Source organism: Gorilla gorilla, chromosome 2, assembly GCF_029281585.2.
Source record: "Gorilla gorilla gorilla isolate KB3781 chromosome 2, NHGRI_mGorGor1-v2.1_pri, whole genome shotgun sequence".
Taxonomy (NCBI): Eukaryota; Metazoa; Chordata; class Mammalia; order Primates; family Hominidae; genus Gorilla; species Gorilla gorilla.
In genome coordinates this window covers 138,697,339-138,722,519 of record NC_086017.1, presented here as the reverse complement: position 1 = coordinate 138,722,519, position 25,181 = coordinate 138,697,339, and the positions used below count along the sequence as shown (strand labels likewise).

The 25,181-nt window shown below is 50.9% G+C and overlaps 2 long non-coding RNA genes across 3 annotated transcripts in view; one reads left to right on the top strand and one right to left on the bottom strand.

Moving 5' to 3' along the window:
• Positions 1-8,476: 8,476 nt before the first annotated feature.
• The window catches only part of LOC129532366 (uncharacterized), a 56,939-nt gene continuing 40,234 nt past the window's right edge, over positions 8,477-25,181 (top strand). For both annotated transcript variants that reach the window (XR_008678071.2, XR_008678070.2), the window contains exons 1-2: positions 8,477-8,592; positions 11,813-11,915. This is a non-coding gene — a long non-coding RNA (uncharacterized lncRNA). The remainder of the gene's footprint in view (positions 8,593-11,812; positions 11,916-25,181) is intronic.
• The window catches only part of LOC129532367 (uncharacterized), a 34,425-nt gene continuing 31,424 nt past the window's right edge, over positions 22,181-25,181 (bottom strand). Inside the window, exon 4 of the long non-coding RNA XR_008678073.2 lies at positions 22,181-22,308. This is a non-coding gene — a long non-coding RNA (uncharacterized lncRNA). The remainder of the gene's footprint in view (positions 22,309-25,181) is intronic.

Genomic DNA, 25,181 nt, shown 5'->3' with positions numbered 1-25,181 from the left:
AGTGACTAGCTGGCCGGCCCCGAACCCCACTGGCCTCAGTTTCCCCTTGGAGGATAGCCCCATCCATGGTCTCTGGCTCTTAGGGTCTCTGAATTCATTCACATCTTGAAAGTTGCAGTTGGGAGTCTCAGGTCTGGTGGCAGGAAACTGAGGAGACAGTCGTGGAATCGGGGTGGGGGGTGGTGCGGGAGGATTGTTTGTTCCCTCAGAGAATCTCTAGTGTATGTGTCCGTTGTCAGCTAAGCAAGACGGGCTCACCACAGCAGGTGGGCTCAAGCCCACCTCAAGCAGAGGTGGCCCAGGTGGCAAACTCAGGTGCTGGGGGAGCAGGGCAGGACACCAGAGGGGCATGGGATTCGGAGAGTGGGGGCTGTGACCTCTGGTTTGAAGGGGCATCTGCAGACAACCCCGTGCAGAGCCAGGGCTCACACTGCCATAGCCAGTGCCACAGACTGTTGAAGAGATGCCGAAAGCCAAAACATCTTTGACGTGAAGGCTCCCAATGTTGTAGAGTTGGCAACGGATTCAAATTTTCAAAGCTATACAGGTAAAACAAACTAGTTCTAAGGGCTGAATTCAGCTGGAATGGCCGTTTCTGCTCAAATCCAGCTCTGCTTGTTGTTCGGAACCTCAGTTTCCTGATCCATTAAATAAGCCTAACAGTTCCTCCTGGTGGAGGATCACGTGGGCCAATAAGTAATAATAAAGCGGCTGTGCACAGACGAGTGGTATCATTAGTCCCCACCACAGCAGAGGGAGCGGCTCCAGCAGGCTTGAAGCAGCCTCCTCCGAGCACACATGGTGTAAAATATAGATTATTCCTGCCACAGACACAGGCTCTGCCTGAGAGGCACCCGCTGAAATCCTGACCTCCTCCCGCTTCTCCCTTGCTGGTCCTTAAACAGCCCCCATTCCTACTGGTCTCTTGGCCTTTGCACTTGCAGTCCCCTCCTCTGGGAGCACCTCCCCAGACTGTGGTGTGGCTGGCTCCATTTTTCCATTCAGGCCTCAGCTTAAATGTTACCTCCTCGGAGAAGCACTTGCTCGGTCACTCCACCCTGCTTAACTCTGCCTCCCGCATGATGCTTTGGATCTCTGCCTTCCGCATGATGCTTCGGATCCCTGCCTGCCTAGGACCGTGGGTCTCCCCGCCCAAGTGTGTGTGCCATCTGTGCAGCCCTTCCTCTTCCTGCTCACCCAGACCCCAGCTCAGGGCCCTGATTCACATGATGGGTTCTCAAGGAATGAATGAATGGATGCATGGATGGGCTGGCTGGGATTGAGGCTGTTCTCCTTTCCAGGGGATCCAATTAGAGGAAAGTCCCTGAGTGCAGCAGCTGCCCAGCCCTCCCCAGCAGGCAGACAAGGTCCATCTGGAGGCTTTGTTTAAAAATGCTGAAATCAGGCCGTTCAGCTGTGCTACCACGGTGGACACAGCCCTCCTGAGGGCTGCAGGCCTGTCTTGCCCAGTTTTGCTGGGCTCTGCAAAAAGAAGTGTGGATTTAGGATTGGTAGATCCTCTGGCTGAGAGACCCTGGGGCCCTGCTCTTCCATGGAGGCTGTGAGGGTTGGAAATTGCCCAAGGTCACAGTGAGGTTGGGACCAGGGCTGAGGGAACAGTGGGGCAGGGACAGGCTCAGCACACAGTGGCAGTGTGAGGGTCTGGGTGGGAGGGGGCACAGGGCCTTCTGTCCTCTTTGTGGTGAGGTGACAGATGGCTGATTGAGCCCTCCTCCTGCCTTAGCTGGGGCCACAGCCCTCCCAGGGCTGTCTCTCCAGGCCACCTTGCACATGGCCACCAGAGGGCGACGTCTTAAACAAAATTGCTCCTGCTTACAATCCTGCAGTGGCTGCCTGGCCTCAGGACAGTTGAGCCTCCAGCCAGATGCGTGAGGCCGCTCGGGGCCCCAGACCTTGCCCCGCTGCACAAGAGCCAGCATGCCGCTGCCTCCGACCTTTGCCCTGTGCCTCATCTTTGCCCAGCATCCCTCCAGGACTGGGTTCACAGGTTGCCATGGTCCACAACCCTTCCCTGGCCTGCCCCCACCCGAGGCAGGTCAGAAGCTCTGGAGCCCTGCTGTCCCTGTGCTCTGGGCAGGGGTTCAGGCTGGAGGAGGAGGGACGGAAGGATGGGAGACTCTTGGAAGAGCAGCTTCCTCCTTGGTTGTGTGGCTGAGGCTGCGTATTTGATGTTTAAGAGGAGTGTTACCACAAAGCTACTCTCATCAATGCTGCCACACTCCCTGCCCACCTAGTCAAAAAGACAAAGTGAATGTAGGATGAATGAACAAATGAGTGAATGAGCACATTCTGCCCCGTCTCTTCTCTTTCCCTCATGCCTCACATCCGGCCTGTGAGGAAACCCTGCCACCTCCACCTCCAAAATACACCCAGAATCTGACCTCCCGCTCCGGCTCTCTTCTCACCGTGGTGTGGGCCACCCGCCCCACCACTCCTGAGCTGTTGCCGCAGCCTCCTTGCTGGCCTTGCTGCTTCTGCTCCTGCCCCATAGCAGCCAGAGGGACCCCCCTCCTAAACCCAAAGTCAGGTCCCGTCCCTCCCTCCTCTGTTCCACGCACTCCATGACCTGCTCAGAGGAAACAGTCCAACAATGGCCTAGAGGCCTGCACGGAGTGCCGGGAACCTCTCTGCCTCATGGTCCCCTCTCCTGGTGCACAGTCCGCTTCCACCACACCCAGCTCCTTACGAGCCCCGGAACATGCCAGTGACAGCCCTGGCCCTGGGCCTCTGCACATGCTGTTCCAGATGCTCTTCTCCCATCTTGCCCGCCCCTTCACTTCCTTTGGGTCTCTGCCCAAGTCTCCAGGAGGCCTTCCCTGACTGCCCTGTGATAAAAGAAAAACTTTAGTTGAATTAAATTTAAAGGAGTTTAATTGAGCAATGAACGATTCAGGAACGGGCAGCCCCCAGAATCACAGAAGAGTCACAGAGACTCCAGCGCAGATACATGGCGGAAGAAGATTTATAGACGAAAATAGGAAAATGACGTAAAGAAATCGGCAGTCAGGTACAGAAACAGCTGGATTGGTTATAGGTTGGCGTTTGCCTTATTTGAACACAGTTTTTCCAATTTTGTCTACCTATTAAGTTAGGTTACAGTTCATCCACAAGGACTAACATATAGAAGTATGAAGTCCTTCTCAGGCCATTTTTAGTTTGCTTTAACACCTGTCATGCTCTACCTGTGGCTTTTCTCCCGGCTCTGTATTGTCGCCAGGCATGCTGTATTTCCTTCTGTCCGTGGCCAGCCTCCTCTGTTAGGTGGGAGCTCCGCCCTTTTCCCTGTTTCCAGGACAGTGCTCCACACGTGATAGATGCTCAGTGTTTGCTGGCTGGATGTGTCCGTGCCAGGTGGGGCAGAGGGGCCTGTGGGGCTGCCTCCTCCTGCCTGCATGTGTGGGGCAGGAGTGCTGGAGTCAGGCTGGGCCCCACTCCTGTGTCTCCTCTGGGTGTGTTTGGTGGTGGCCAAGCCCTGTGTTTGTTTAGGCAGCAGGCTTGCTCTGAGTTGGAAGGAGAGGTTGCGTGGTGCAGAGTGCCCGCATTACTGGCCGCCCTTGGTGACAGCCAGTGCCGCCGCCGTCCCTGAGTGTATGGAGTGGGCCTGTCACAATATTTGTTTAACAGGCGGCGGCACATTAAGCCAGGCAGCAAACACAGCACTGCCAAGGGGAAGCCTCCTGTGCCGCTGGGATCCTTTGCCATGCTAGCGACATGCTGCCCTTCTCCTGTGTCTGGCCTGACCGCCCGGGGCCCAGCCTGGCCAGGCTGCATGTGTCCCTCATGGTTCTGCCTCCTGGTTTCCTTCCAGCCCAGGGCCACCCGTGCTCATCCCTGCCTTCCATCTTCTTGGGCCCTTTTGAACTTTTGGGCCTTGGCCCCCAAAGCCTGAAGTCAGCCCAGCTCTCCCAGAATCCCAGCTCCTGAATGCTGCAGCAAGGACACCCTACCACGCAGAGCCCTCAGGCTCGGGGCCACCTGGTAGCCCCAGGCTTCCCGCCTCTCAGAGCAGGATGAGGGTGGGTAGGACCTGCTCTGGTCAGGGCTGTGGAAGGGCCAGGTGCTGGGACACAGGAATCCAGCTGTCTATTTGAACTTCTCTTGCTTGTCTGTCTGGCCCATCTGTGTCTGAACATCTGTCTGACCACCTGGCTCCTCCCGTCTGTCTGCCTGTCCCCTCTGTCTATGTGCCTGCCTGTCTGTCTGCTTGGGTGTCCCCATGTACCAGACCCTGGGCTGGACCTGTACACAGACTTGCCCATTGAATACATCCAGCATCCCCATTTCACAGATGTGGTACATGAGGCCCAGCATGTCACAAGGTGCTGGGAACCACTGCTTACCCAATGCAGTCTTGGGGCCCCAACCTGCAGACCCCATCACACTGATGGCCGCTCTCTTCCCTTTCTCTGCACCTCACTGTGCTTCTGCCACCCCTCGCCCCATTGCCTTGCCCCCGCCTGGAACCTTGTCCCTTCTCTGGGCTGCCCCCCTTAGTCATGCCCCCAACCTGCAGAAGCTGCCTCACCCAGCCACTCCAGCCTGGTGTGACTCCCCCACCTCACACTCCCACAGCTCAGTGAGTCTGAAACACACAATTTAGCGCTTAATTATACACTCTGCTCACTAATTATTTTGTGCCTTATCTCCTCAACTCGCATGAGCTCCTCCAGGCAGAGCCAGCTCTTGCTCTGGCTCTGGGCTTGGCACAAACCTCCTTGTAGGCTACCTGGGCAGGGGGTGGCCACGCCCTTAGCCTGCAGCAGGGCTGAGAGCACCTAGTGGCCACAGGTATGGAAGGAAGGCAGCCTTTCCATTGGTGTTACTCATATTTCTCTAGTTGTGGGGGCTCAGGGATAAGGCAGGATTCAACAATGCCCCCATTCCCTTGCCCTCCTGGAGCACATGACTTCCCCCTTCAACAAATGAGTTCATCCTTACCAGTGCTAGGATGGAAACATCTGGAGGCTGGAACAGGGCCTGCCCACATCTGTACTTCCATCTTGACTGTGCTCATTTCCTCAAAGGCCACAGCCAAGCCAGCAGCTGGGCCTTTAGATGCTGCCTGCAAAATACCCCTGTTTTTTGTTTTTTGAGATGGGGTCTCACTCTGTCGCCCAGGCTGGAATGCAGTGGTGTGAGCACGACTCTGCAGCCTCCAACTCCTGGGCCTAAGTGATCCTCCCACCTCAGCCTCCCAAGTAGCTGGGACCACAGATGCACACCACTATTCTGGCTAATTTTTTTTTTTAATGGTTTGTAGAGACAGGGTCTCCCCATGTTGCCCAGACTGGTCTCAAACTCCTGGGCTCAAGCAATCCCCCTGCCTTGGCCTCCCAAAGTGCTGGGATCACAGGCATGAGCCACTGCATCCGGTCAATATGCCTATTTTGAATTATGCATGCCACCAGCTGCCCTACAGTGGCGTCACCTCTCACCCGGACCACAGCAGCAGCCTCCACATGGCCTCTTTGCCTTCCCCAGGCCACCAGCCATCAAGTCTCTACCCAGGGAACAGAGGAAGCATCACCCCCACCCAAACCCTGTCCACACAGAACAAGCATGCATCTATGCCACCTTATGAGGCCCCACATGCAGGGAGGGCCCCACTGTACTCCGACCCTCTCACACTGACAGTGGCTCTGGCCTCCCTGCTGTCCTGGAACATACCAAGCTCCCAGCTACCCTGGAGTTCTTTCCTGGAGAGAGAGAGAGATTGAGAGAGAGATTGAGAGAGAAGAGAGAGAGATTTATCTTACGGAATTGGCTCACATGACTGTGGAGGCTGAGAAACCCAGTCTGTCAGGTGGGCCCGGGGAAGAGTTGCCGTCGTAGCTCAAGTCCGAAGGCCGTCTGCTGAAAGAATTCTCTCTTTGGCAGAGGTCAGTCTTGGTTCTATTGAGGCCTTTGACTGATCGGATGAGGCCACCTACATGATGGAGGGTAATCTGCTTTATTCAAGGTCCATTGGCTTAAATATTTTTTCCATCTAAAAAACACATTCGTGGAAATGTCTAGACTGGAGTTTGACCAGAAACTGGGCAGTGTGGCCTGGCCAAGTTGATGCACAAGATGAGGCATCACAGAAGCCTTCCTAATTGGACAGCATCTGTGGGGGTGTTCAGACCCCCCCTCCCCGCTCCACCGCCCCATCCGCCGGGAGCCAGCACACCCAGCTGCAAAGAGCTGCCTCAACTGAGGTCGCTCCCCTCCCTATGAGCAACCGGTGCAGCTCTCCGGGGCCCTCTGAAGGGCCATCGATCTTCAGAATCTCTGCCTGCGTTGCTGGGGCTTCTGTTGCAGCTCATCACAGCTCCCCGCCAGCCCTGCCTCCTCTTGCCCTTTCTGTCCACAGTATCAATCCAAGAGCCCTCCCTAAGTAACGTCCTGCACGTTCACCTCCAACTCAGGGTCTCTTCCCAACCCTAGCCTGCGACGGGGCCACCTTCATAGCTGGCTTTCTTCTTCATTGTGTTCTGTACCTGACATTTCTTCTCTCACCTGGCTGGCTGTGCATCGTGGGTCTTCTGCCGTGGGACATGGGCTCCATGGAGCAGTGCTCTGTCAGAGTACCCCTGCCATGCCCCTGGCACCTCTGTCACCTGCTACATGAAGGGACAGATAAACCGGCAGGTGTCTACTCTCAGGCTCTGGTCGAGATGCAGGCTGAACTTCTGGGATGCCTAGGGAAGGAGGACCCTTGGGCAGGACCCCGGCCACAGGACTTGGATCTGCAGCAGGCCTGCATCTACACACATGATAAAATGACATAGAATTCAACATGTGCATTGTATCAATGTCAATGTCCTGGTTTCAGTATTGAATAGCTACATAAGATGTTACCACTGGGGGAGACTGGATGAAGACATCAAAGGACTTCTTTATATTATCGTTGCAACTTCCTATAAATCTGTGGTTATTTCAAAATTTAAAAATTAAGCAAAGAAGGTTAGGATGCAAAATTATATTCTTTATTTTGATTGCATCCCTATGTATTCATAAGAATAATGATCAAGAGAGTCCAAAGAATTGTATTTAGAATTTTTTTAAGTTAATGGTGAAGGTATTGTTTTTGTTATTTATAATTTTATTCACCTTTCTAATAAATAATTATTGGGGGAAAAACTAGATCCATGTGATATAAATATATATGAGACTCTGTGAACACTCACTCATTCATTCTGTAAATATTTATTGAGTGCAATAACAACAGAAAGCCTTGAACATCTTCAGCAATTTTCAGCAGTTTCCCGACCTGGGAGGCGACAGTAACATCCTACTCCCCTGAAAGCTGGCAGTAAACCCCAAGTCCCAACTTTTGATGTTCCAACCCTTCCAATGGTTGTATAAACCCCTGACTCCCTGCCCTAAACCTTTTTCCATTGGGGGCCTCGTAAGGTGGCACCTAGCCCCACTAACGCGGCATGTGTGTGTGGGCACCTGCACCTGCACCTGCACAGGAGCCAGCTAGAAAGCACAAAGGCGAATGTGTCACTCCTACTGCATGGGACCATGAATGGCCTCTGTTTGCCCTCTAGTTCTCTGGCTGGGAACTCAGAGATGTCCCTCCCTGTCCAATCTCATCTCCTGCCACTCCCCATACCTCCTCCCCAGCAGCTCCTCTCCAGGACATTGATAACTGTGAATAGAAGACAGTCGTTGGGAGATTTCACCGCAATCTGAATGACCACTAACTTTCTATCTCCACCCAAGACTGTGAGCCCCTTGAGGATGGAGGCTCAGTTGCATTTTTCTTGGTACCACTAGAAATCAGCATTGAAGTTGGCAAAAAGCAGGGATCAGGGATTTTTTTTTTTCTGAAATTCATGAGTGAACGCTGTCTCCCTGGTCAAACTGTTTTCAGAGGATTGAGATAAGGAGGCATTTGTCTGCAGGTTCCCATCTCCAGAGTAGAGGCTCCGCATGATGTCTTCAAAGCCAGATTGGATCCCTACCCCAGTCTGGGGTGTGAGCTAGAGCCTCGGCCCTCACCAGCATATGCTATAGCAAGGGCTCTGGGCAGGGAGGCATCAAACCCCAGGTACTCAGGGGGACTCTGCTCCCCTCCATTCTTTCTAGAAATGTACCAGGACCCCTTCCCTGTGCTGGGTGCTAAGGATACAGCAGCAAACAAAATAGGCTGTCCCTCTGTCATCACGGGCACAATATTCAGCCAGGCTCTTTGCCTCAGTGTCCCCAAGTGTTAACTGGAGACAGTAGCTCTTATATTGTGTGGTTGCTGCAAGGGTAAAATGAGTTAGAAGACATCAAGGGCTTAGAACGTTGCCTGGCACATAGTAAGTGCTAAATGAATCTGGCTATTATTAGATCATGGAGCTTATTATTAGATCACGGGTGAGTCAGAGGATAGACAATCAGGGAGTAACTAGGACCATCTTAGAGCGAGCTAAGTGCCTCAGGCGAGATAACGCAGAGGTGGGGGACAGAGCGGGTGGGGAGGGGAGCCGCCATACAGTGGCCAGGACCAGCTTTGCCCAAGTGGTGGCAACCGCATGACCACAGGAACGATGGCATGAGCCCCATGGCAACCTGGAATAAGGGTGTGCTGGGCAGGTGAGGGCGGTGCAAAGACCCCAAGAAAGAGAGTCTGGCCCATTGGCCAGCAGGGCTGGAGTGTGGGGACAGGGCAGGGGTGTGCGGGGGAGACTGGAGTCCCAGGAGAGGCCAGGTTGCAGGGCATTGAGGGACAGAGGAGGCACCTGGGCCTGTTCCCTTCCCAACCCTCAGGATGGCCCACCCATTACCCACAGCTGCACATGAACGTCCTTTGGCGCTGGCCTCCAGGGTGGGGAAACCAGGTTCCTGCAGAGAGGGGCAGATCTGAGTGTTCCCCGCCCTCGCCTGGGTGCACTCAGGGTCAGGCCTTGTGCCCGCAGAGTCCATCCCATGCCTCATTACCCCCGGCTGGCTGAGGCCCACCCTGGGCTCCTGGTGGGTGGGGGCACTTCTGTGAGCTCCACCACTGTGTCTGTGAGCCCAACCCTGACCAGCCCCCTCCAGCTTCTGGGGCCTGCAAGGAGGAGGAAGGCCAGGGTAGAGGGAATGGAGAGAGACTGTTCCAGGCGGAGGGGTGAGCCACCTTCTGCAGTGGAGGCCAGGAGCAAGGATATGCTCTGAGCCTGGTCTGGGGCCCCTCCCCCACTTCCCACCTCCCAGCTCTTCCCTCCTAGAGACACCTTCTTTGTCTGCAGAGGCCACTGCTCTGATTCTGTTGTTGCTAGGTGATGGGAACTGGGGGGAGCAAAGAGTGGGGAACTGGGCAGGGTCTGGCGGGGCTGTGGTGGGGGGAGCTGAAGCATGAAGGCTCGTGGAGCACAGACACCTACACACAGCTCCGCAGGCATGTGGGGACCCAGACCCACCCCCACAGCAGACACCCCCACAGAGCACTCATGGCCCCCACAGAAATACACCCACACTCATCACAGCAAACCAAAACAATCACACGCCGGTACACAAACACACACACCCCCGCACCAATCCAGGCAGACACAAAGCTCACGGCGACAGGCAGATCTGATTCACACAGACACAGGCACAGGTGCCTCCTGATGCCACCCTCTCTTGGTCACATGCCAGCACTTGGAGGGAGGAAAGTGCCTCACCAGGCTGAGATGCCCAAGGGACCCCCCAGGGAGGGAAAGCAGGACACACAGGGACAGTCGCTTCCAGCCCTGCCCACACCCTTGTGCCCACCAGGTATGCCATTCACCCCCACCCCACCTGGACCTTGGTGTCACCTAGGATTGCAGAGGCCGCCTTCAGCCCAGAGCCTGGGGCCTTGCCCACTGCCTCACCTCCCGGGATAGGGCATGCTGGTCCTTTCTCCTTCCCTTTCTTTGCTCCTGTGTGCCTGCCTTTAGCAAACGCCCACTGGGTGTGTGGGTACACTGCGGCCTTTAAAGAGAAGAGAAACACATGAGGCTCACAGCAGGAGGCCCTGCCTAGGTTCCAAGGGACATGGAGCAGGGTGGCTGCGTAGAGCTGGGGAGCATCCCAAGCCTGTGCCAAGGTTCCAAAGACAAAAAGGGCAAGGAGGCCCAGTGCGGGGTGGTGGGGGAGCGGCTAGCCAGGGCCAACAGTGAGCCTCGCGCCTGGGTAGGTGTAGCCTTTAAATGCGGTGGGGGAACCATGGACAGCATCTAAGCAGGGGCGTGCCGTGAGTCCTGGGGGTGCAGGGGTGTCTAGAGGGGAAGCTGGGAAGCAGGGTTCACAGCTTTCTGATGGGTGGCTGAGTGTGGGGAAGACAGGAGGGGCAGGTGTGAGATGTACAGCAGACAGCTGTGTGCTGGGGCATGGTGGGCTGTGGTGAGAGAGAGGAGCAGGTCTTCTCGCCCCGTGTTCAGAGCAGATCCAAACTCTTCTCCCATTCCTTCCTCCACCGTACATCCTCAGCACCCCTCAGCACTGGCCTGTGTGGGCAGCGTGAGCACAGAGAGCAGGAGCTTGCCCTCAGAGGCTTCAGGGGGTCACTTGCACCCAGTGGTATGGTCAGCATCATGTTCGACCAAAGGGAGGAAGGTGGCTGTGACCAGAGCGAGGGGGGGTCCTGATGCAGCTGGGGAGTCAGGCTCGAGTGCATGCTGTGCATGTTCTCTGCCTCTCTTCCTGGGGGGCAGGCGAGTCTCCAGAGCCTGGAGGACAAGTTAGCCTTGCGAAGGATAGCAGAGGACCCGGCCCAGGGGTCCCCAAAATGGAGCACCGACTCTCCATGCAGGCCAAGCCACTGGTGAATATGCTGCAAAAAATATGCTGGAACTTCTATGAATACCACAGGGTGTGAGAAGAAAACATTAGAACTTCTATTTTGTACCTGTGTTACTCCACAACAAGAAAGCAATCAGCTTGATCAATGCCTACTGTAAAGACGGCACCGCCCTCCGGAGGTCCTTTCTCAGCCCTGGTGTTCGCACAGCCACATCCCCTCGCAGCAGGGGGAGGCCTGAAGCATAGAGGGGCCCACTCAGGTCTATTCTGTTTCAGTGAATTGCCTGGGTAAGTGGATTTGTGGATTATAGTCTCTGGTTTTAATTAAACTAACCCTAACAAAATGAGCAAGTGGCTTAAGAAGTTTCATGTGAAGGAAATGTGTTTTGAAGATAATGGAAGCAAGAGCTTAGAACAAGAAATGGTAACTCGGCACTCTTCTTCACTCCTGGAAGGAGCCACTCACAGTGCACAGTACTAGGTAAATACAGCGTCTATGGAATCGGCCCTGATGAGGAGTCGGATACAGAAATTACAACTCACCGAGAAGCCTGCTTAAAATGTGGTTTACATCCACGGCCGTGAACACAGGCCCCACCTGGAAGACGCCCCGGGGGAGTAACAGGAGAAAAAGCAAGTGGCAGGACACAGTGTGCTTTATATCCCATTTATGAGAAAAACAAAATCGAGTTTTGATATGTGTTAACACATGCACGGGACCTGGAGGGATGCGCATTACGCCAGCTTCTCTTTGAAGGGAGGCCAGCACTGTCACCATTGTGTGTCTCGGCTGATTTGAGTTATTACAGTGATTATGCATACAGTTACAGTGAGAGACACGATAAGGAATTTTTAAGCATCTAGGGTTTTTAAACCTTTTATTTTGAAATAATTTTAGATTTACTGAAGAACTAAAAGGTGGTGCAGAGAATTCCTGTCCCGTATGTTAACACATCACGTAACCGTGATACAACTGTCAGAACTAAGGAATAACTGTTGCTGTGCCACCGTGAACTAGAGTTCAGATGTCTCCAGCATTTCCACTGATGTCCTTTTTCTGTTTCAGGAAATAATCCAGGATCCATTTCGTGTGGTCATCTTGTCTCCCTGGTCCCCTCCAGCCTTTCCTCATCTTTTTTGACCTGGTCACTCTGGAAGGGCGCTGGCCGGTTAGTCCACACGATGGGCCTCCCCTGGGGCTTTTCTGATGCTTCCTTATGATGGCACTGGCATCCTGAGGGGGAGGACCACAGAGAGGAGATGCTCCTCATCACACCACATGGGGGTCCATGCACCAGTGCCACTGCTTTCCAGGGCCCTTCACCTTCATCACTGGTGGAGGTGGCGTCTGCCAAGGTCTCCACTGTCCGTCGAGTTGTATCTGGAGTTCAAGCAGGGGAAGGTTTCACAGGGCAGGGATCAGGAGACAGGGAGAGAGGCAGCCAGGCCAGGTCACAGGAGACCTTGACCGTGGCATGTGAAGAGGGCTAGGCAGATGCGGTGAGGTCAGCGTTGAAGTTCTAAAGTCTCAGTGGTGTCTTTGGGAGAGAGGGTTGCCAGGGCAAGGGAGGAAGCTGGGGTCCAGCCAGGCCAGAGTAGTGTTGTCAGGTGATGGGGAGGAAGACAATTCAAGGGCAAGGGAGGAGGTGAGACCTAGAGGGATCGGCGTCAGGCACCCCACGCAGTGCTTCTCTCACTTGTAGAAGCAGAAAGTTGAGGCTTAGAAGGTGCACGGCCCTACCTCTTCTGAGGTGCCCCTGCGGGCTGTCTACAGACCAGGCAGCACATGCCTGATAGCAGCTGCATAAGGAAAAGCAGGAGCCAGCTCGTGCACAGTGGCTTCAAGTGTGCGCTGGGCATGTTCTCTGCCTCACCATCCCTGTGTGACAGATGAAGGTACAGGGGGCCCGGGATGGGAGGACACTGGCCCAGGTGGCAGTTGGGGCAGAGGGCCCTCGAGCCCGAGACTTTTCCCCAGATCCTGCAGGCCCTGTGCCAAGGCAGCCAAGCTGCCTCCTCTGTCCTGGGCCTCCAACCCCTCCAGCCCTCTGCCCACTTAAAAGTAGGGGAGCCTTAGCTACTTGGGAGGCTGAGGCACGAGAATCGCTTGAACCCTGGAGGCGGAGGTTGCAGTGGGCCGAGGTCGCGCCACTGCACTCCAGCCTGGGTGACAGAGTGAGACTTTGTCTCAAAAAAAAAAAAAAAAAAAAAAACAAAAAAGTAGGGAAGTCTTTTGGCCCAGGTGGGGATGGCGTGAACAGGAGGGGAGCTCTGTTCTAGGTGCCTGGGTGACAAACCACTCCAAGCCTAGAGGCCTAAAACAGCAGCCATTTTCTCCTGCTCTCCAAGTCTGTGGGTCACGAATTCAGCCAGAGAGCATCAGGGTGCTTCCCCTCTGTTCCGCATGTCCCAGAAAGCTGGGGAGACTGAAGGCTGGGTGGTGATCCTGGTGACTCAGGCTACTGGGGGCTGCAGGGACCTAGAGGCTTCCTCACACCCAAGCCTGGCACCGGGGCTTGAGTGAAAGCTGACATAGCCTCTCTGGGTGGCTTGGCCCTCCTCACAGCATGGCAGGCCAGGCTCCAGAGAAGCATCCTGAGGACCAGTGTTCCCAGGGACCTCATTCTTCTGACCTCATTCCTACAACATTTTGTCACTGCAAAGGAAATCACCAAGGCCAGGTCAGGTTCAAGGCCAGGGGCATGGGGGTGGGGAAGTTAGAGGCCACTCTTTGGCAGGGACAAGACAAGGTCAATGCCATGGTCTGTTTGTCCCCAAAGCTTGTGTTGAAATGTGGTGGTGGTGGTGGTAGGTAGGGCCTAGTGGGGGGTGTTTATGTCATGAGGTCTTCCCTCATGAGTGGTTGGTGCTGTTCTAGGCCGTGAGCAAGTTCTCACTCTGGTGAGGCTGGATGAGTTCTCATGGGAATAAGTTAGTTCCCTCGAGAGAGGGTTGTTATAAAGCCAGACACCTCTCAGTTTACCACCCTTCATATTTGCCCACTTTCCCTTTGACCCTGGCCATGTTATGAAGCAGCATGACAGCCCTCAACAGAAGCCAGGGCCATGTCCTCGAACTTCCTAGTCTGCACAATGGTGAGCTAAAGGACCCTCTTTTCTCTATCAATGATCCAGCCTCAGGTACTCTTTCATAGCAACACAAAATGGAGTAAGACAGTCACACTGCAAAGGCGTGTGCGGGATGGGAGGTGCTGTGTGGTCGCCTCTGGAAATGTGATCTGCCCCATGGTCCTTCAGCCCTGTGTCTGGTGTGACCCTGGAGGTCCCTGCACCCAGGGCCACAAAGCTACTGCATCTCCCCTACACCCACCACCACTGTGCAGTGCTGGTCCAATCCATTACTTTGTGCTCCAGCCTCGGTTTCCCCATTCAATTCCCCACAGTGACCTAAAGGCCAGACCCTGCCCCTGACTGGATCTCTGTACTCAACTAGGGACATGCAAACTCCTACCCCCTTAGAGGGTGACCTCAGAATCAGTTCCCCAAGTTCCAGTTCCAGTTTGCCCCGGGCCTGCCACACTGCCTGGAACTGGCTGCCTCTCCTCCATGAGGCTCAGCCTCTCGGAGGCCACCCACAGGCCTGGCAGTGAGTGCCTCCCTGCGTTTTTTATGGAGGATGCCTCTTTTGTCTCCCCCTTGTCCCAGCCTGCACAGCGCCCTCCCTTTCCACACCCCCATGCCACCCTTGGCTGAAACTGGATGGACAGGCCAGCCCTAGGCTTATGCCCCACTCTGAAACCTCACTGGGCTCTATCTCAGCCCTGAACCCAGGCCTGCCAAATTCTATTTTGGCTTGTATATAGTGCGTTTGACAGCATCTCTTTGTGCAGATTTTTCAGTGGTCGTTCCAGGTATTAGATTATACATATATAACTTATCACAGTTAGCTGATGTTGACATTTTATCAGTGGAGGGGAAGAGGAGAAACCTAAGTCCTTCACTTTCCCTGTTCTCTCCCCCTGTATAATAATTCTTTTTAATATTTCCTCTACATACATTGGCAATCACATCATTCAGTGTTATAACTTTTGCTTCAATTGTCAAGCATAATTTAGAAAACTCAAGAGATGAGGTCTATTGTCTCTATCTATATTTTGTTGACTGTGTTCTTCCTTCCTTACACTTTGAGATTCCTTCTTTTCTCATTTTATTTGTTTGGCAAACTTCCTTTAATCACTCCTTTTGGGTAGGTCTGCTGGTGACAAAGTCTCTGTTTTTTTTTTTCTTCTGAAGATGTCTTGATTTCCTCTTGATTTCTGAAGGACATTTTCACTGGATGTAAGATTCTGGGCTGAGAGTTCTTTTCTTTCAGCTCTTGAAAATTGCTGTGCCACTTCCTTTTGGTCTCCATGGTTTCAGTGAGAAATCTGCTGTCATTAAAATGGTTTTCCCTTACAGGTAAGATGCTGTTTCTTTTTTTTCTCTCTCTGTCGCCCAGGCTGGAGTGCAGTGGCACGATCTCGGCTCACTGCAACTTCTGCCTCCTGGGTTCAAGCGATTCTCCTGCTTCAGCCTCCCGAGTAGCTGGGACTACAGGCGCATGGCACCATGCCTGGCTAATTTTTTGTATTTTTAGTAGAGATGGGGTTTCACCGTGTTAGCCAGGATGGTCTCGATCTGACCTCGTGATCTGCCCGCCTCAGCCTCCCAAAGTGTTGGGATTACAGGCGTGAGACACCAAGCCCAGCCTGTTTCTGTTTTTTTTTTTTTTGAGGTAGAGTCTCTTTCTGTCTCCCAGGTTGAGTGCAGTGGTGCGATCTTGGCTCACTGCAACCTCTGCCTGTCAGATTCAAGTGATTCTCTTGCCTCAGCCTCCCTAGTAGCTGGGATTACAGGCATGCACCATCACACCTGGCTAATTTTTGTATTTTTAATAGAGACGGGGTTTTGCCATGTTGGCCAGGCTGGTCTTGAACTCCTGACCTTAAGTGATCTGCCCTCCTCGGCCTCCCGAAGTGCTGGGATTACAGGCGTTAGCCATGGCGCCTGGCCAAGATGTTGTTTTTTTCTTGCCACTTTCAAGATTTTTGTCTTTGTCTTCAGTTTTCTGAAGTCTCAATAGAAGGTGTCTTGGCATAGGTTTGCTTTGATTGATGCCATTTGGGGTTTGCTCAGGTTCTTGAATCTGTAAATTTATGTCTTTTGCCAAATTTAGGAAATTTCTAACCATTATTTCCTTGAAAATCTTTTCAGCTCCACCCTCATCTTTCTTTCTTTCTGGGTCTCTCACGACATGGATGCTAGGCCTTTTGTAATAGAGAGACCAAAATATAGACCAAAATGTATACAGGCCAAAATATACATACCCGAGATTCTGCTCATTTTTATCTAAGTCTATTTTTTGCTTTGTTGTTCAAATTAAGTAATTTCTATTATTTTGTCTTTAGGTTCACTGACTCTTCCCTCCAACCTCTCTGTTCTGGCGTTGAGCCATCCACTGAGTTAATTTTGGCTGTTGCGTTTTCAACCCTGAGTTCCCATTTTGTTCCTCTTTGTGGCTTGTTTCTCTGCAGAGATTTTCTATTTTCTCACTTGATTCTGTTGTTTGCCGTTGAGCATTTTTGTGATGGTGGCTTCAAATTGTTCAGATGATGCTGCCGTTGGTGTCATCCTGGGTTAGTCTCTGCATCTCTTCTCATCAGAGTTGGTGTTTTCCTGGATCCTGGTGTGGAGTGATTTGTGATTGAAGCCTGGATATTAGGGGTTATGTGGTGGGGCTCCTGGCCTTATTTAAACCTCTGTCTCAGCAGCCTCCTTTGAGGCCCGGCTGTGGTGGACTTCCTTGCCCCCAGCTGGGCTTCTCCAATACCTTCCCAAGGAGGGGTGGCATCTCAGTCAGTACATCTGGGTGAGGGTGGAGGTCTAGGCTCCCTCCTCAGTCTCTGCTGGCCAGGGTGGGGTGGGGCCTCGTCTTTTCCTGTGTGGTCTGATGGCGTAGGTCAGTTATCTTCTCAAGTTTTCCAGAATGCCCCTTGCCTGGCTAGAGGGAGCAGGTTTTTCTGGGGGATTGTTTTCTGAGCCTGTTGGTATTTCTGGGTTGCTGACTCTTTAGCACCCAGTTTGGCAAACACGAAGCATAAAGATGGAACTCACCACCATGCTGTTGCCAGGTCCTGAGGCTCCCAGCTTGTGCTTCTCTGCACCTGTTAGGGCCTCCTTGTATTCATTCTACACAGAATACCCATGACTTTTAGCTGTATTTGGTGGGGGGAAATAAGAAAAAGTACCTTGACTTCTTCCATCTTTCTGGTTGCAGAAGTTCCAGTGGGTAAAGCCCTTTGAAATTGCACACATACACCATCCTCTACCCCAGCCTCCTTCAAGATTCTGAGCTGTGCACTGCTGTTATTCATACTGTTTGTCTGCTCTAATTGTCCAATTCTTGTGAAAAGTCTAAACATGACCTTGGGTGATACCCTGGGGTGCATAGAGCAGAAAGCCAAGCTCTAATGAGAGGTTCCTTGGATCTCAGGGGGTGGGCAGGGTCTGGAGGCAGGGCAGCTGGGATGGGGCTGGGCTGAGGTTTGGAGAGGCCTGGGTCCAGGCCAGACGAAAGCCAGTCCTTGGATCCACCAACACCTACAGCCAATCCATGCTAATTCTACGCATTCATCAGTTGTCCTCTAAAACTCTTCTTCCCAATTTCCTCCAAAACCCTCCATGTCATCTAGGCCAGGGTCTACTCTATGCCCCTTTGCTGTGCTCATGGAAACTTTTTTTTCTTAACTTCAAAGACAAGTGAGCTCATGGAAACCTCTCCATCGTTGACCGGGATCTATAGGAAAACCCTCCTCTTCTTCTGTATGCAAAGGCTGCACACCTCGTGGTTCACCTGTACCTCTCCAGACCACCATGGTGCCTGCAGCTCTGAGGGCATTTTAAATCATCACAGAACAACAAGCATATAAGCATTATGAGTGCCTCTGGACCTCTGATGTGCCTTGTGGAGGCCTGCCAGGCCCACGTTTTAATTTACATGAACTCGATGCCCTTTTTGACAGGGAGAGATCTGCTTCTTTATTTGTTAGCCTTTCCCCTGGACCTGCTAGATCTGGACCATCCCCAGGAAAGGAAGGTCACACCACAGAGATAAATATAAACAAAATGAGTTAATTAAGAAGGAGTTAGTCTGAAATTCAATATTCCCAAGAGTCCAAGCCCTTCAGTTCTAAGGGAATTTTTCTCCCCTGTAAAATAGAACTGTTGGGTACAGTGAGATTCCATTGTATATGGTCTCACTTAGAATTTGTCTCATTTCACATATGCAAACACTGAGGCTCTGTGAGGTGAGAGATTTGCTGCACTAGGCCCTGAAAGGCACAGCCAGTGAGCATTCAGCCCAGGGTACATCTGCTGGCTTCACAGTTGCCCTGCTATTCTGTGGTCCAATGTGGCTGCTCTAGCTCCAGTCATCACATCTGCATTCTTGCCAGTGGGAAGGGCAAAGCATGACCTTTCTTTTTAAGACACGTTTGAAGTTGCATACATCATTTCTGCTCATGTTTCACTGGCCAGCATTTAAACGGATGGGCATACCTAGCTGCCAGGAAGGCTGTAGTCTTCATTCTGGGATGAAGTGTACCCAGCTAAAAGTCTAGAGTTTTATTTCTATGAGAGAAATTGAGCATGGATACTGGGGGACAATGAACCATTTCCACTTCATCTTCTAATAAATGTGACAAGTGCAATGCTTATCATATATTGTGTATTGACTCAATTCAGAACACACTGGGCATCTACCCTGTATAAGGCCTTGGCTTGAGCTCAATGGCAGATACACATATGTGTGAGACCAAAGGGCACAGGGAGGACAGAAAAGAGAACAAGTGACATTTATTTAAGACTTATCATGTCCTGGGCCAGGAGCTTTGCATACATCATTGCTTTTAATCTTTGCAACTCAGTAAATCTGCAGAAACTAAGTTTCAGAGAAATGAAGTGCGTCTTAGGTCTGTTTTCCAGGGAAACAAACTGTGAGATGAAGATTTGCATTCAGGAAGTTTATTAGGGAGTAGGCTCAGGCCCGACACTGGTGAGGGAGTGAGGGAAGGAGGGCTGGGCAGAGGGAGAAGTTGATTGCGGGCAACAGAAGCCTCAGCCATTCCTACCTGAATGGCCCTTCAGAGTGGTTCTTAACTTCTAATTAAGGGGCCAGGACTCTGTACCCCCTCACCAGCCAGACATTGGATGTGGGATGCCTACCAAAGCCCCCTTCCTCCCCAGGAGGGGTGTGACCTTGGGCGAAGTGGCTGCTGCTATCCAAGGGCACTACCCAGGGATGCAGCTGTCAGCCTTCAGCCTTCAACACTCCCAAATACCTTGGTCCAGAAGGAGGGGTCTGGGCTGCAAAGGACAGTGTCTTCTAGAAAATGACACAATCAAGGTCACATAGCTGGGGGTTCAGAGCTGAGATTCCAGTTTAGTTTTGTCTTCAGAATCCACGTGACTCTTCATGTTCCTTGCTGCCTCCCAGGCAACTGCTCAGGGGCAGATGGGGCTGGCAGAGGAGGAGCCTGGAGGCTGGACCCTCCCCTGGCACATTGCCCCTGAGGACGGTTCAAGACAAGGTCCTCCTTCACAGCTCCGGGGCCCCATCTCACCCTCCTCTTCACTCTGCTCAGTGTGCTCCGGCCACACTGCCCTCTTCACCGCTCCTCTGATAGCCCACGCTCTCTCCAGATGCAGGTATGTCCACGCACAGCTCCTTTCTCTGGGAGCACACCTCCTCCAGCATTCACACATGGGCTGCTCCCTGTCACTTGAGTCCCACTGAAATGTCACCTTCCCTGATCACCCTTTCGACATTGTCTCCCTGCCCCAGTCCCTCTGGTCCCTAGTAACTGTCATGCCAGCCCCCAGCATTTCGGAGCCCCTCTCTAAAATGATCTTCTTTCATTAGACTTCATGTGCACACTCCGTCCCCACTAGCACATGAGCTCCGTGAGGGCAGGGATCTTGTCTGTCCTGCTCACCACGATCTCCCCAATGCCTAGCCCAGTGCCTGGCACATAGTAGGTGTTCAATAAATATGAGTTAGATAATGGAATGAATAAATAAATGCATGAAAAAGATATAAATCACCCTAATTCAGGGCAGAAAGAACTTGGGCCTGTGAGGGATGGCCCAGAGCTGGGGGGGCGTTTGAAGGGAGTGATTCCTTCCTTCCTGCTGCCCCAAGGAGATAGAGCAGTGTCAGCCTCAGTTTGCCCAGCTGTAATCAAGGGGATGAGGCTGGCTTCCCACCTCCTAGGAAGCCAGCCCCATCTGGGGTTCTTTCTTGGGTGGTGTGTGCAGTAGGGGAGCGTGTCAGTGCAGTTTCTCCTGAGGCCTCTCTCTCCTTGGCTTGCAGGTGGCTGTCTCCTCCTCCTGGGTCTTCACCTCGTCATTCCCCTTTGTGCGTCTGTGTCCAGATCTCTTCTTACAAGAACACCAGTTATATTGGGTTATGAGCCACTCGTTTTAACTTAAGTACCTCTTTATTGACTCTGCAGGAGTCCCCCTGATCTGCAAGGGTGTGCTCCAAGACCCCCAGTGGATGTTGGAGACTGTGGATAGTACTGAACTTTCCCCCCATGTACAAACCTATGATAAAGTTTGATTTATGAATTAGGCACAGTGAGAGATTAACAATAGCAACCATGAATACAATAGAACAATAATCAGGACATACTGTTATAAGGGTTATGGGAGTGTGGCTTCTCTTACTCCAAACGCCCAATTGTGCCGCACTCACTCTTTCTGTGAGGCTGTGAGAAGACACAATGTCTTCATGAGTGAATGACGTGGGCACTGTGACATAGTGTCAGGCTGCTGCCAACCTTCTGATGATACGTACGTCAGAGGGAGGGTCACCTGCTGTGGTTACCCTGGACCATTGAGCCATGATGACAGTGCAGGCTGGATGTCAGGAGCAGACGATGTTGATGACTCACAGCTGGGGGAGTTGCAGGTACAGCATAAAGACGCTGGACAGTGGGATGATTCACACCCAAGCTGGATGGGGCTGCACTCAGCGAGGTTTTTCAGTCTACTCCGAATGGTGTGCAATTTAAAACTTATGAATAGTTTGTTTCTGGAATTTTCTTTCTTCCTTTTTTTTTTTCCTTTTTGTTTGAGACAGGGTCTTGCTCTGTCACCCAGGCTTAAGTGATCCTCCTGGGCTCAAGCGATCCTCCCGCTTCTGTCTTCTGAGTAGCTGGGACCACAGGCACATGCCACCATGCCGGGCTAGTTTTTAGATTTTAAACTTTTTGTAGAGATGGGGTCTCACTATGTTGCCCAGGCTGTGGCATTTTCCATTTAATATTTTCAGATGTGATTGACCGTAGGTAACTAAAATTTCAGAAAGCAAAACAGCAGAGAAGTGGGAACTACTGCATCTCCAAGTGCAGTCCCATTCTGAGGTACTGGGCATAGAGTTCAGTGTGTAAATTTGGGGGCCACCATGCAGCCTGCGAGATGGGGTGCCAGACCACCCCCAAGACTGGGAAAAGCAGGAAGCCCTGGCACTTCCCATGTATTTATTTATTTGGAGGATCTTGGCATACTAAAAAATAAAGGCATGTCTCAATGGTTTTAAGAAATTGATCTATATTTTAAGTGGTTACTTTAATAAGTTAGTACTTTAAACAAATAATGCACCACAATTGTACAAATCACAAGATAATTGCAATATTATTAACAAAAATGTTCATTTAGCGCATTGTCTGGTCTGGCCATGGGACATAACTTTTCTGTTTTGCGATGAGCGGCTTTGTCTTTTAATCTTATCATGCGTCTCCACATTCAGGGATGATATATTCAAACTTCTGCTCACCTCCTTTTCTGCAGCTTGAGAAGCCTCTGCCTGGGTGTGCAGCCCCACAGCCCAGCCTCTGCAGAGTGGGAGGGGAGCCAGGCCCTGCTTGGGTAGCATTGCCATGGCAACCTCTCCCCAAGCTGCTCCTCGCTGAGACCCGGGCATCTGTGGCCATGGCGACTGGGCCCGCCACTGGCACATCTGCATAGCAACCAGAGAGGGTGCCGAGCGCAGCTGGGCCCCGCTCAGGAAAGCAGGTACACTCAGAGCTTTTATCAGTCATTAAGGAGAAGCTGGGAGCCTCTATGGGGAGAAAGGACAAAGGATGCAGACAAAAGACTTGGAACCGCAAGTGGCTAATAAATCTATGACAAGTGCCCAACATTACCAGCGATCATAGAAATGCAAATGCAAACAACAATAAGATACTTAAAGAAAAACAACAACAACTAGTGCAATTGGCAAGAGATGAGGCACAAAAGAGATAGGACCCAGTGTTGGCGGGGGGTGTAGGGAATGGGGACTCGAACACCCTGCTGGTCTGAGTGCACATTCATGGAACATTTCTGAGAAGGCAATTTGCAATCTGTATCAAAAGCCTTTAAAATGCACATACCTTTTGAACCAACAATTCTAGTTGTAGTAATTTATTCCAAGGTAATAATTAAGTGAGTAAAGATTCAGCTCCAAGTGTGTTCCCTGTAGGGGCAATTATAATAGCAAAAACTTTGAAACAACCACAATCTGAAAAAAAAAAAGAATTGATTAAATCATCTATTTTGCATTCATACAAGGGAGTGCTATGCAACCTTTAAGAAATGTTATAGAAGACTACTTAGAGGCGCAGAACGATAGTTACAATAGAATATTAAGCAGAAAAACAACAGATTATGAAACAGATGTATAGTGCTGCTCAGGGCCCTCCTACCAACACCTTCAGTCCTCAGCACCCTCTGCACCCAGGGGAGGATGTCAAGACTCAGCAGAACACTGCCCAGGGTTCCTAGAGAGTGCGACCAGAAGTTTCTGTGCACATGAACGCACGTCTGAGTGTACATCTTGGGGAGAAGCACAGTCCAGAGCTGCGGGCCTGGGAAGCCCAGGTTGTCTCCTGACACCACCTAATTGTGTGACTCACGGATAGCCCTTCCTGGAGAGCTTGTCAGTTTGGGGTAGTCATTGCTGCACTGGCCATCGCATCCCAGGGTATTCCCAAGCCAAATACAATCTCTTAGTTGGGTCAAGAGGATAAACCATGAAGAATCAAATAATGTTTTCAAGGCAACAGATTTGGAGCCTTGCTTGCATGAGGAAAATCAACTTCAACATAAGGCATTTTTTAAAAATTCAAAAACTTTTCAGTTGTAGTAAAATGCACATAACAAAATTTTTCATTTTGACCATTGTTAAGTGTAAAACTCAGTGTGCAACCATCATCACCATCCGTCTCCAGAACTTTTTTCTCTTCCCAAACTGAGACTCTGTACCTATTAAACACTAACTCCCATTTCTCCTCCCACCAGTCCCCCTAGCAACCACCATTTTACTCTCTGAATCTGACCACTCTAAGGACCTCATATAAGTGGAATCATATATAGTGTTTGCCCTTCAGTGACTGGTTTATTCACTTAGCACAGTTTTCAGGGTTCATCCATGTTGTAGCATGTGTCAGAGTTTCCATCCCTTTTAAGGCTAAATATTTAACATTCTGTTGTGTTCATATACTATATTTTGTTAATCCATTCCTCTGACAATGGACACTTGGATTGCTTCCATCTTTTTGCTGTTGTGAAGATTGCTGCTGTGAACATGGGTGTGCAATTATCTCTTTGAGACTCAATGTAAGACTTTTCTGATGAAGATCCATCCCGTGGAGTGAAGCTAGAGAGGCTGTCAGGGATGGGCTTTTCTATGTCCATGGGGAGAAGTTGTCGATGTAAGGATTGGTTGGAGAAGAGCAAGGCAAACCAAGAGACACACATGAAGGAAATGGCATTCATCCAGACAGAAGCGCCAACTCACCAGAGAGCTGGGAAGACAGTGAGGTGGAGGAAAAGAGTTTTGTGCGTCTTGTCTTCCTACTCACATACTCAATGTGTTCACAGCACAGAAAAGTGAAGAGTGAGAAGCCATGTAGAAATAATGAGAGTGAGAAACCTCTCAGAGCATTCACTTTATTTGCCTAAAAGAACTCAAATAGAAGACAAACCCTGTGGATTTTACAGACAGTGTTCAATTTGGCAGCCACAGTACACATATGCATGAGACAGTTCTTAGGGAGGGAAAATATTGCATGCAGAGTCTGTGGGCAAGTGTGGAGCTGCGGTATACCCCTCGGTGGACGCCAGAGAATTTGTGTGGAAGAAAGTCTATGTGCATGATATGTGAAGTCTTTTGTACTACTTTTGTACTACTATCTTCATGTTGGTATGTACACACTTTTCTGGCTCCTGCTAGCTCATGGGTTATCTCCTCTATCTCTATTTGTGTTGAGCTCTTGTATCTACTTTCTACTCTTGTTTTATACTGGCAGGGACTTCATTACACTTTAGTAATTTATAAAGTAAAATTTGGTATCTATATTCTGCTGCTCAGGAGTGATATATTTTCTAATTAATGATATGTATCTGCCATTTGTTTTCTGTGACATTTTTCATTTTTTAGCTATTTCAATACCTGTATTAAAATAACTAAAATATGAGATAACTTTAGTACCTTATCTAGTACCCAATTGCAGTCATGTGTCACTTAACAATGGGGATATGTTCTGAGAAATGCATCCTTAGGCAATTTCATCATTGTGCAAAGAGTGTCCTTATACAACTTAGATGGCATAGACTACTACACAGCTAGGCTACATGGGATAGCCTGTTGCTCCCAGGCTACAAACCTGTACAGCATGTGACTGTACTGAGTACTGTGGGAAATTGTAACATAGCAGCGTTTGTTTACCTAAACACGGCTAAACATAGAAAACAGACAGTAGGCTGGGCCTGGTGGCTCACGCCTGTAATCCCAGCACTTTAGGAGGCCGAGATGGGTGGATCACCTGAGGTCAGGAGTTTGAGACCAGCCTGACCAATATGCTGAAACTCCATTTCTACTAAAACTACGAAAATTAACCCGGTGTGGTGGCAGGCGGCTGTAGTCCCATAGTTCCAGCTACTCGGGAGGCTGAGACAAAATAATTGCTTGAACCCGGGAGGCAGAGGTTGCAGTGAGCTGAGATGGCACCACTGCACTCTAGCCTGGGCAATAGAGTGAGACTCTGTCTAAAAAAGAAAAAAAAAAGAAAAGAAAACAGTAAAAATAAATATGGTATAAAAGATAAAAATGCGAATACCTGTATAGGGCAGTTACCATGAATGGATCTTGCATGCCATGAATGGATCTTGCAGGACGGGAAGTTGCTCTGGGTGCGTCAGTGAGTGAGTGGTGAGTAAACATGAAGGCCTAGGGAATTACTGTGCACTACTGTAGACTTTGTAAACACTGGACACTTAGGCTACACTAAATTTACAACAAATATTTTCTTTCTTCAATAATAAATTAACTTTAGCTCACTATAACCCTTTTACATTATAAACTTTTAAATTTAACTTTTTGACTTTTTTGTG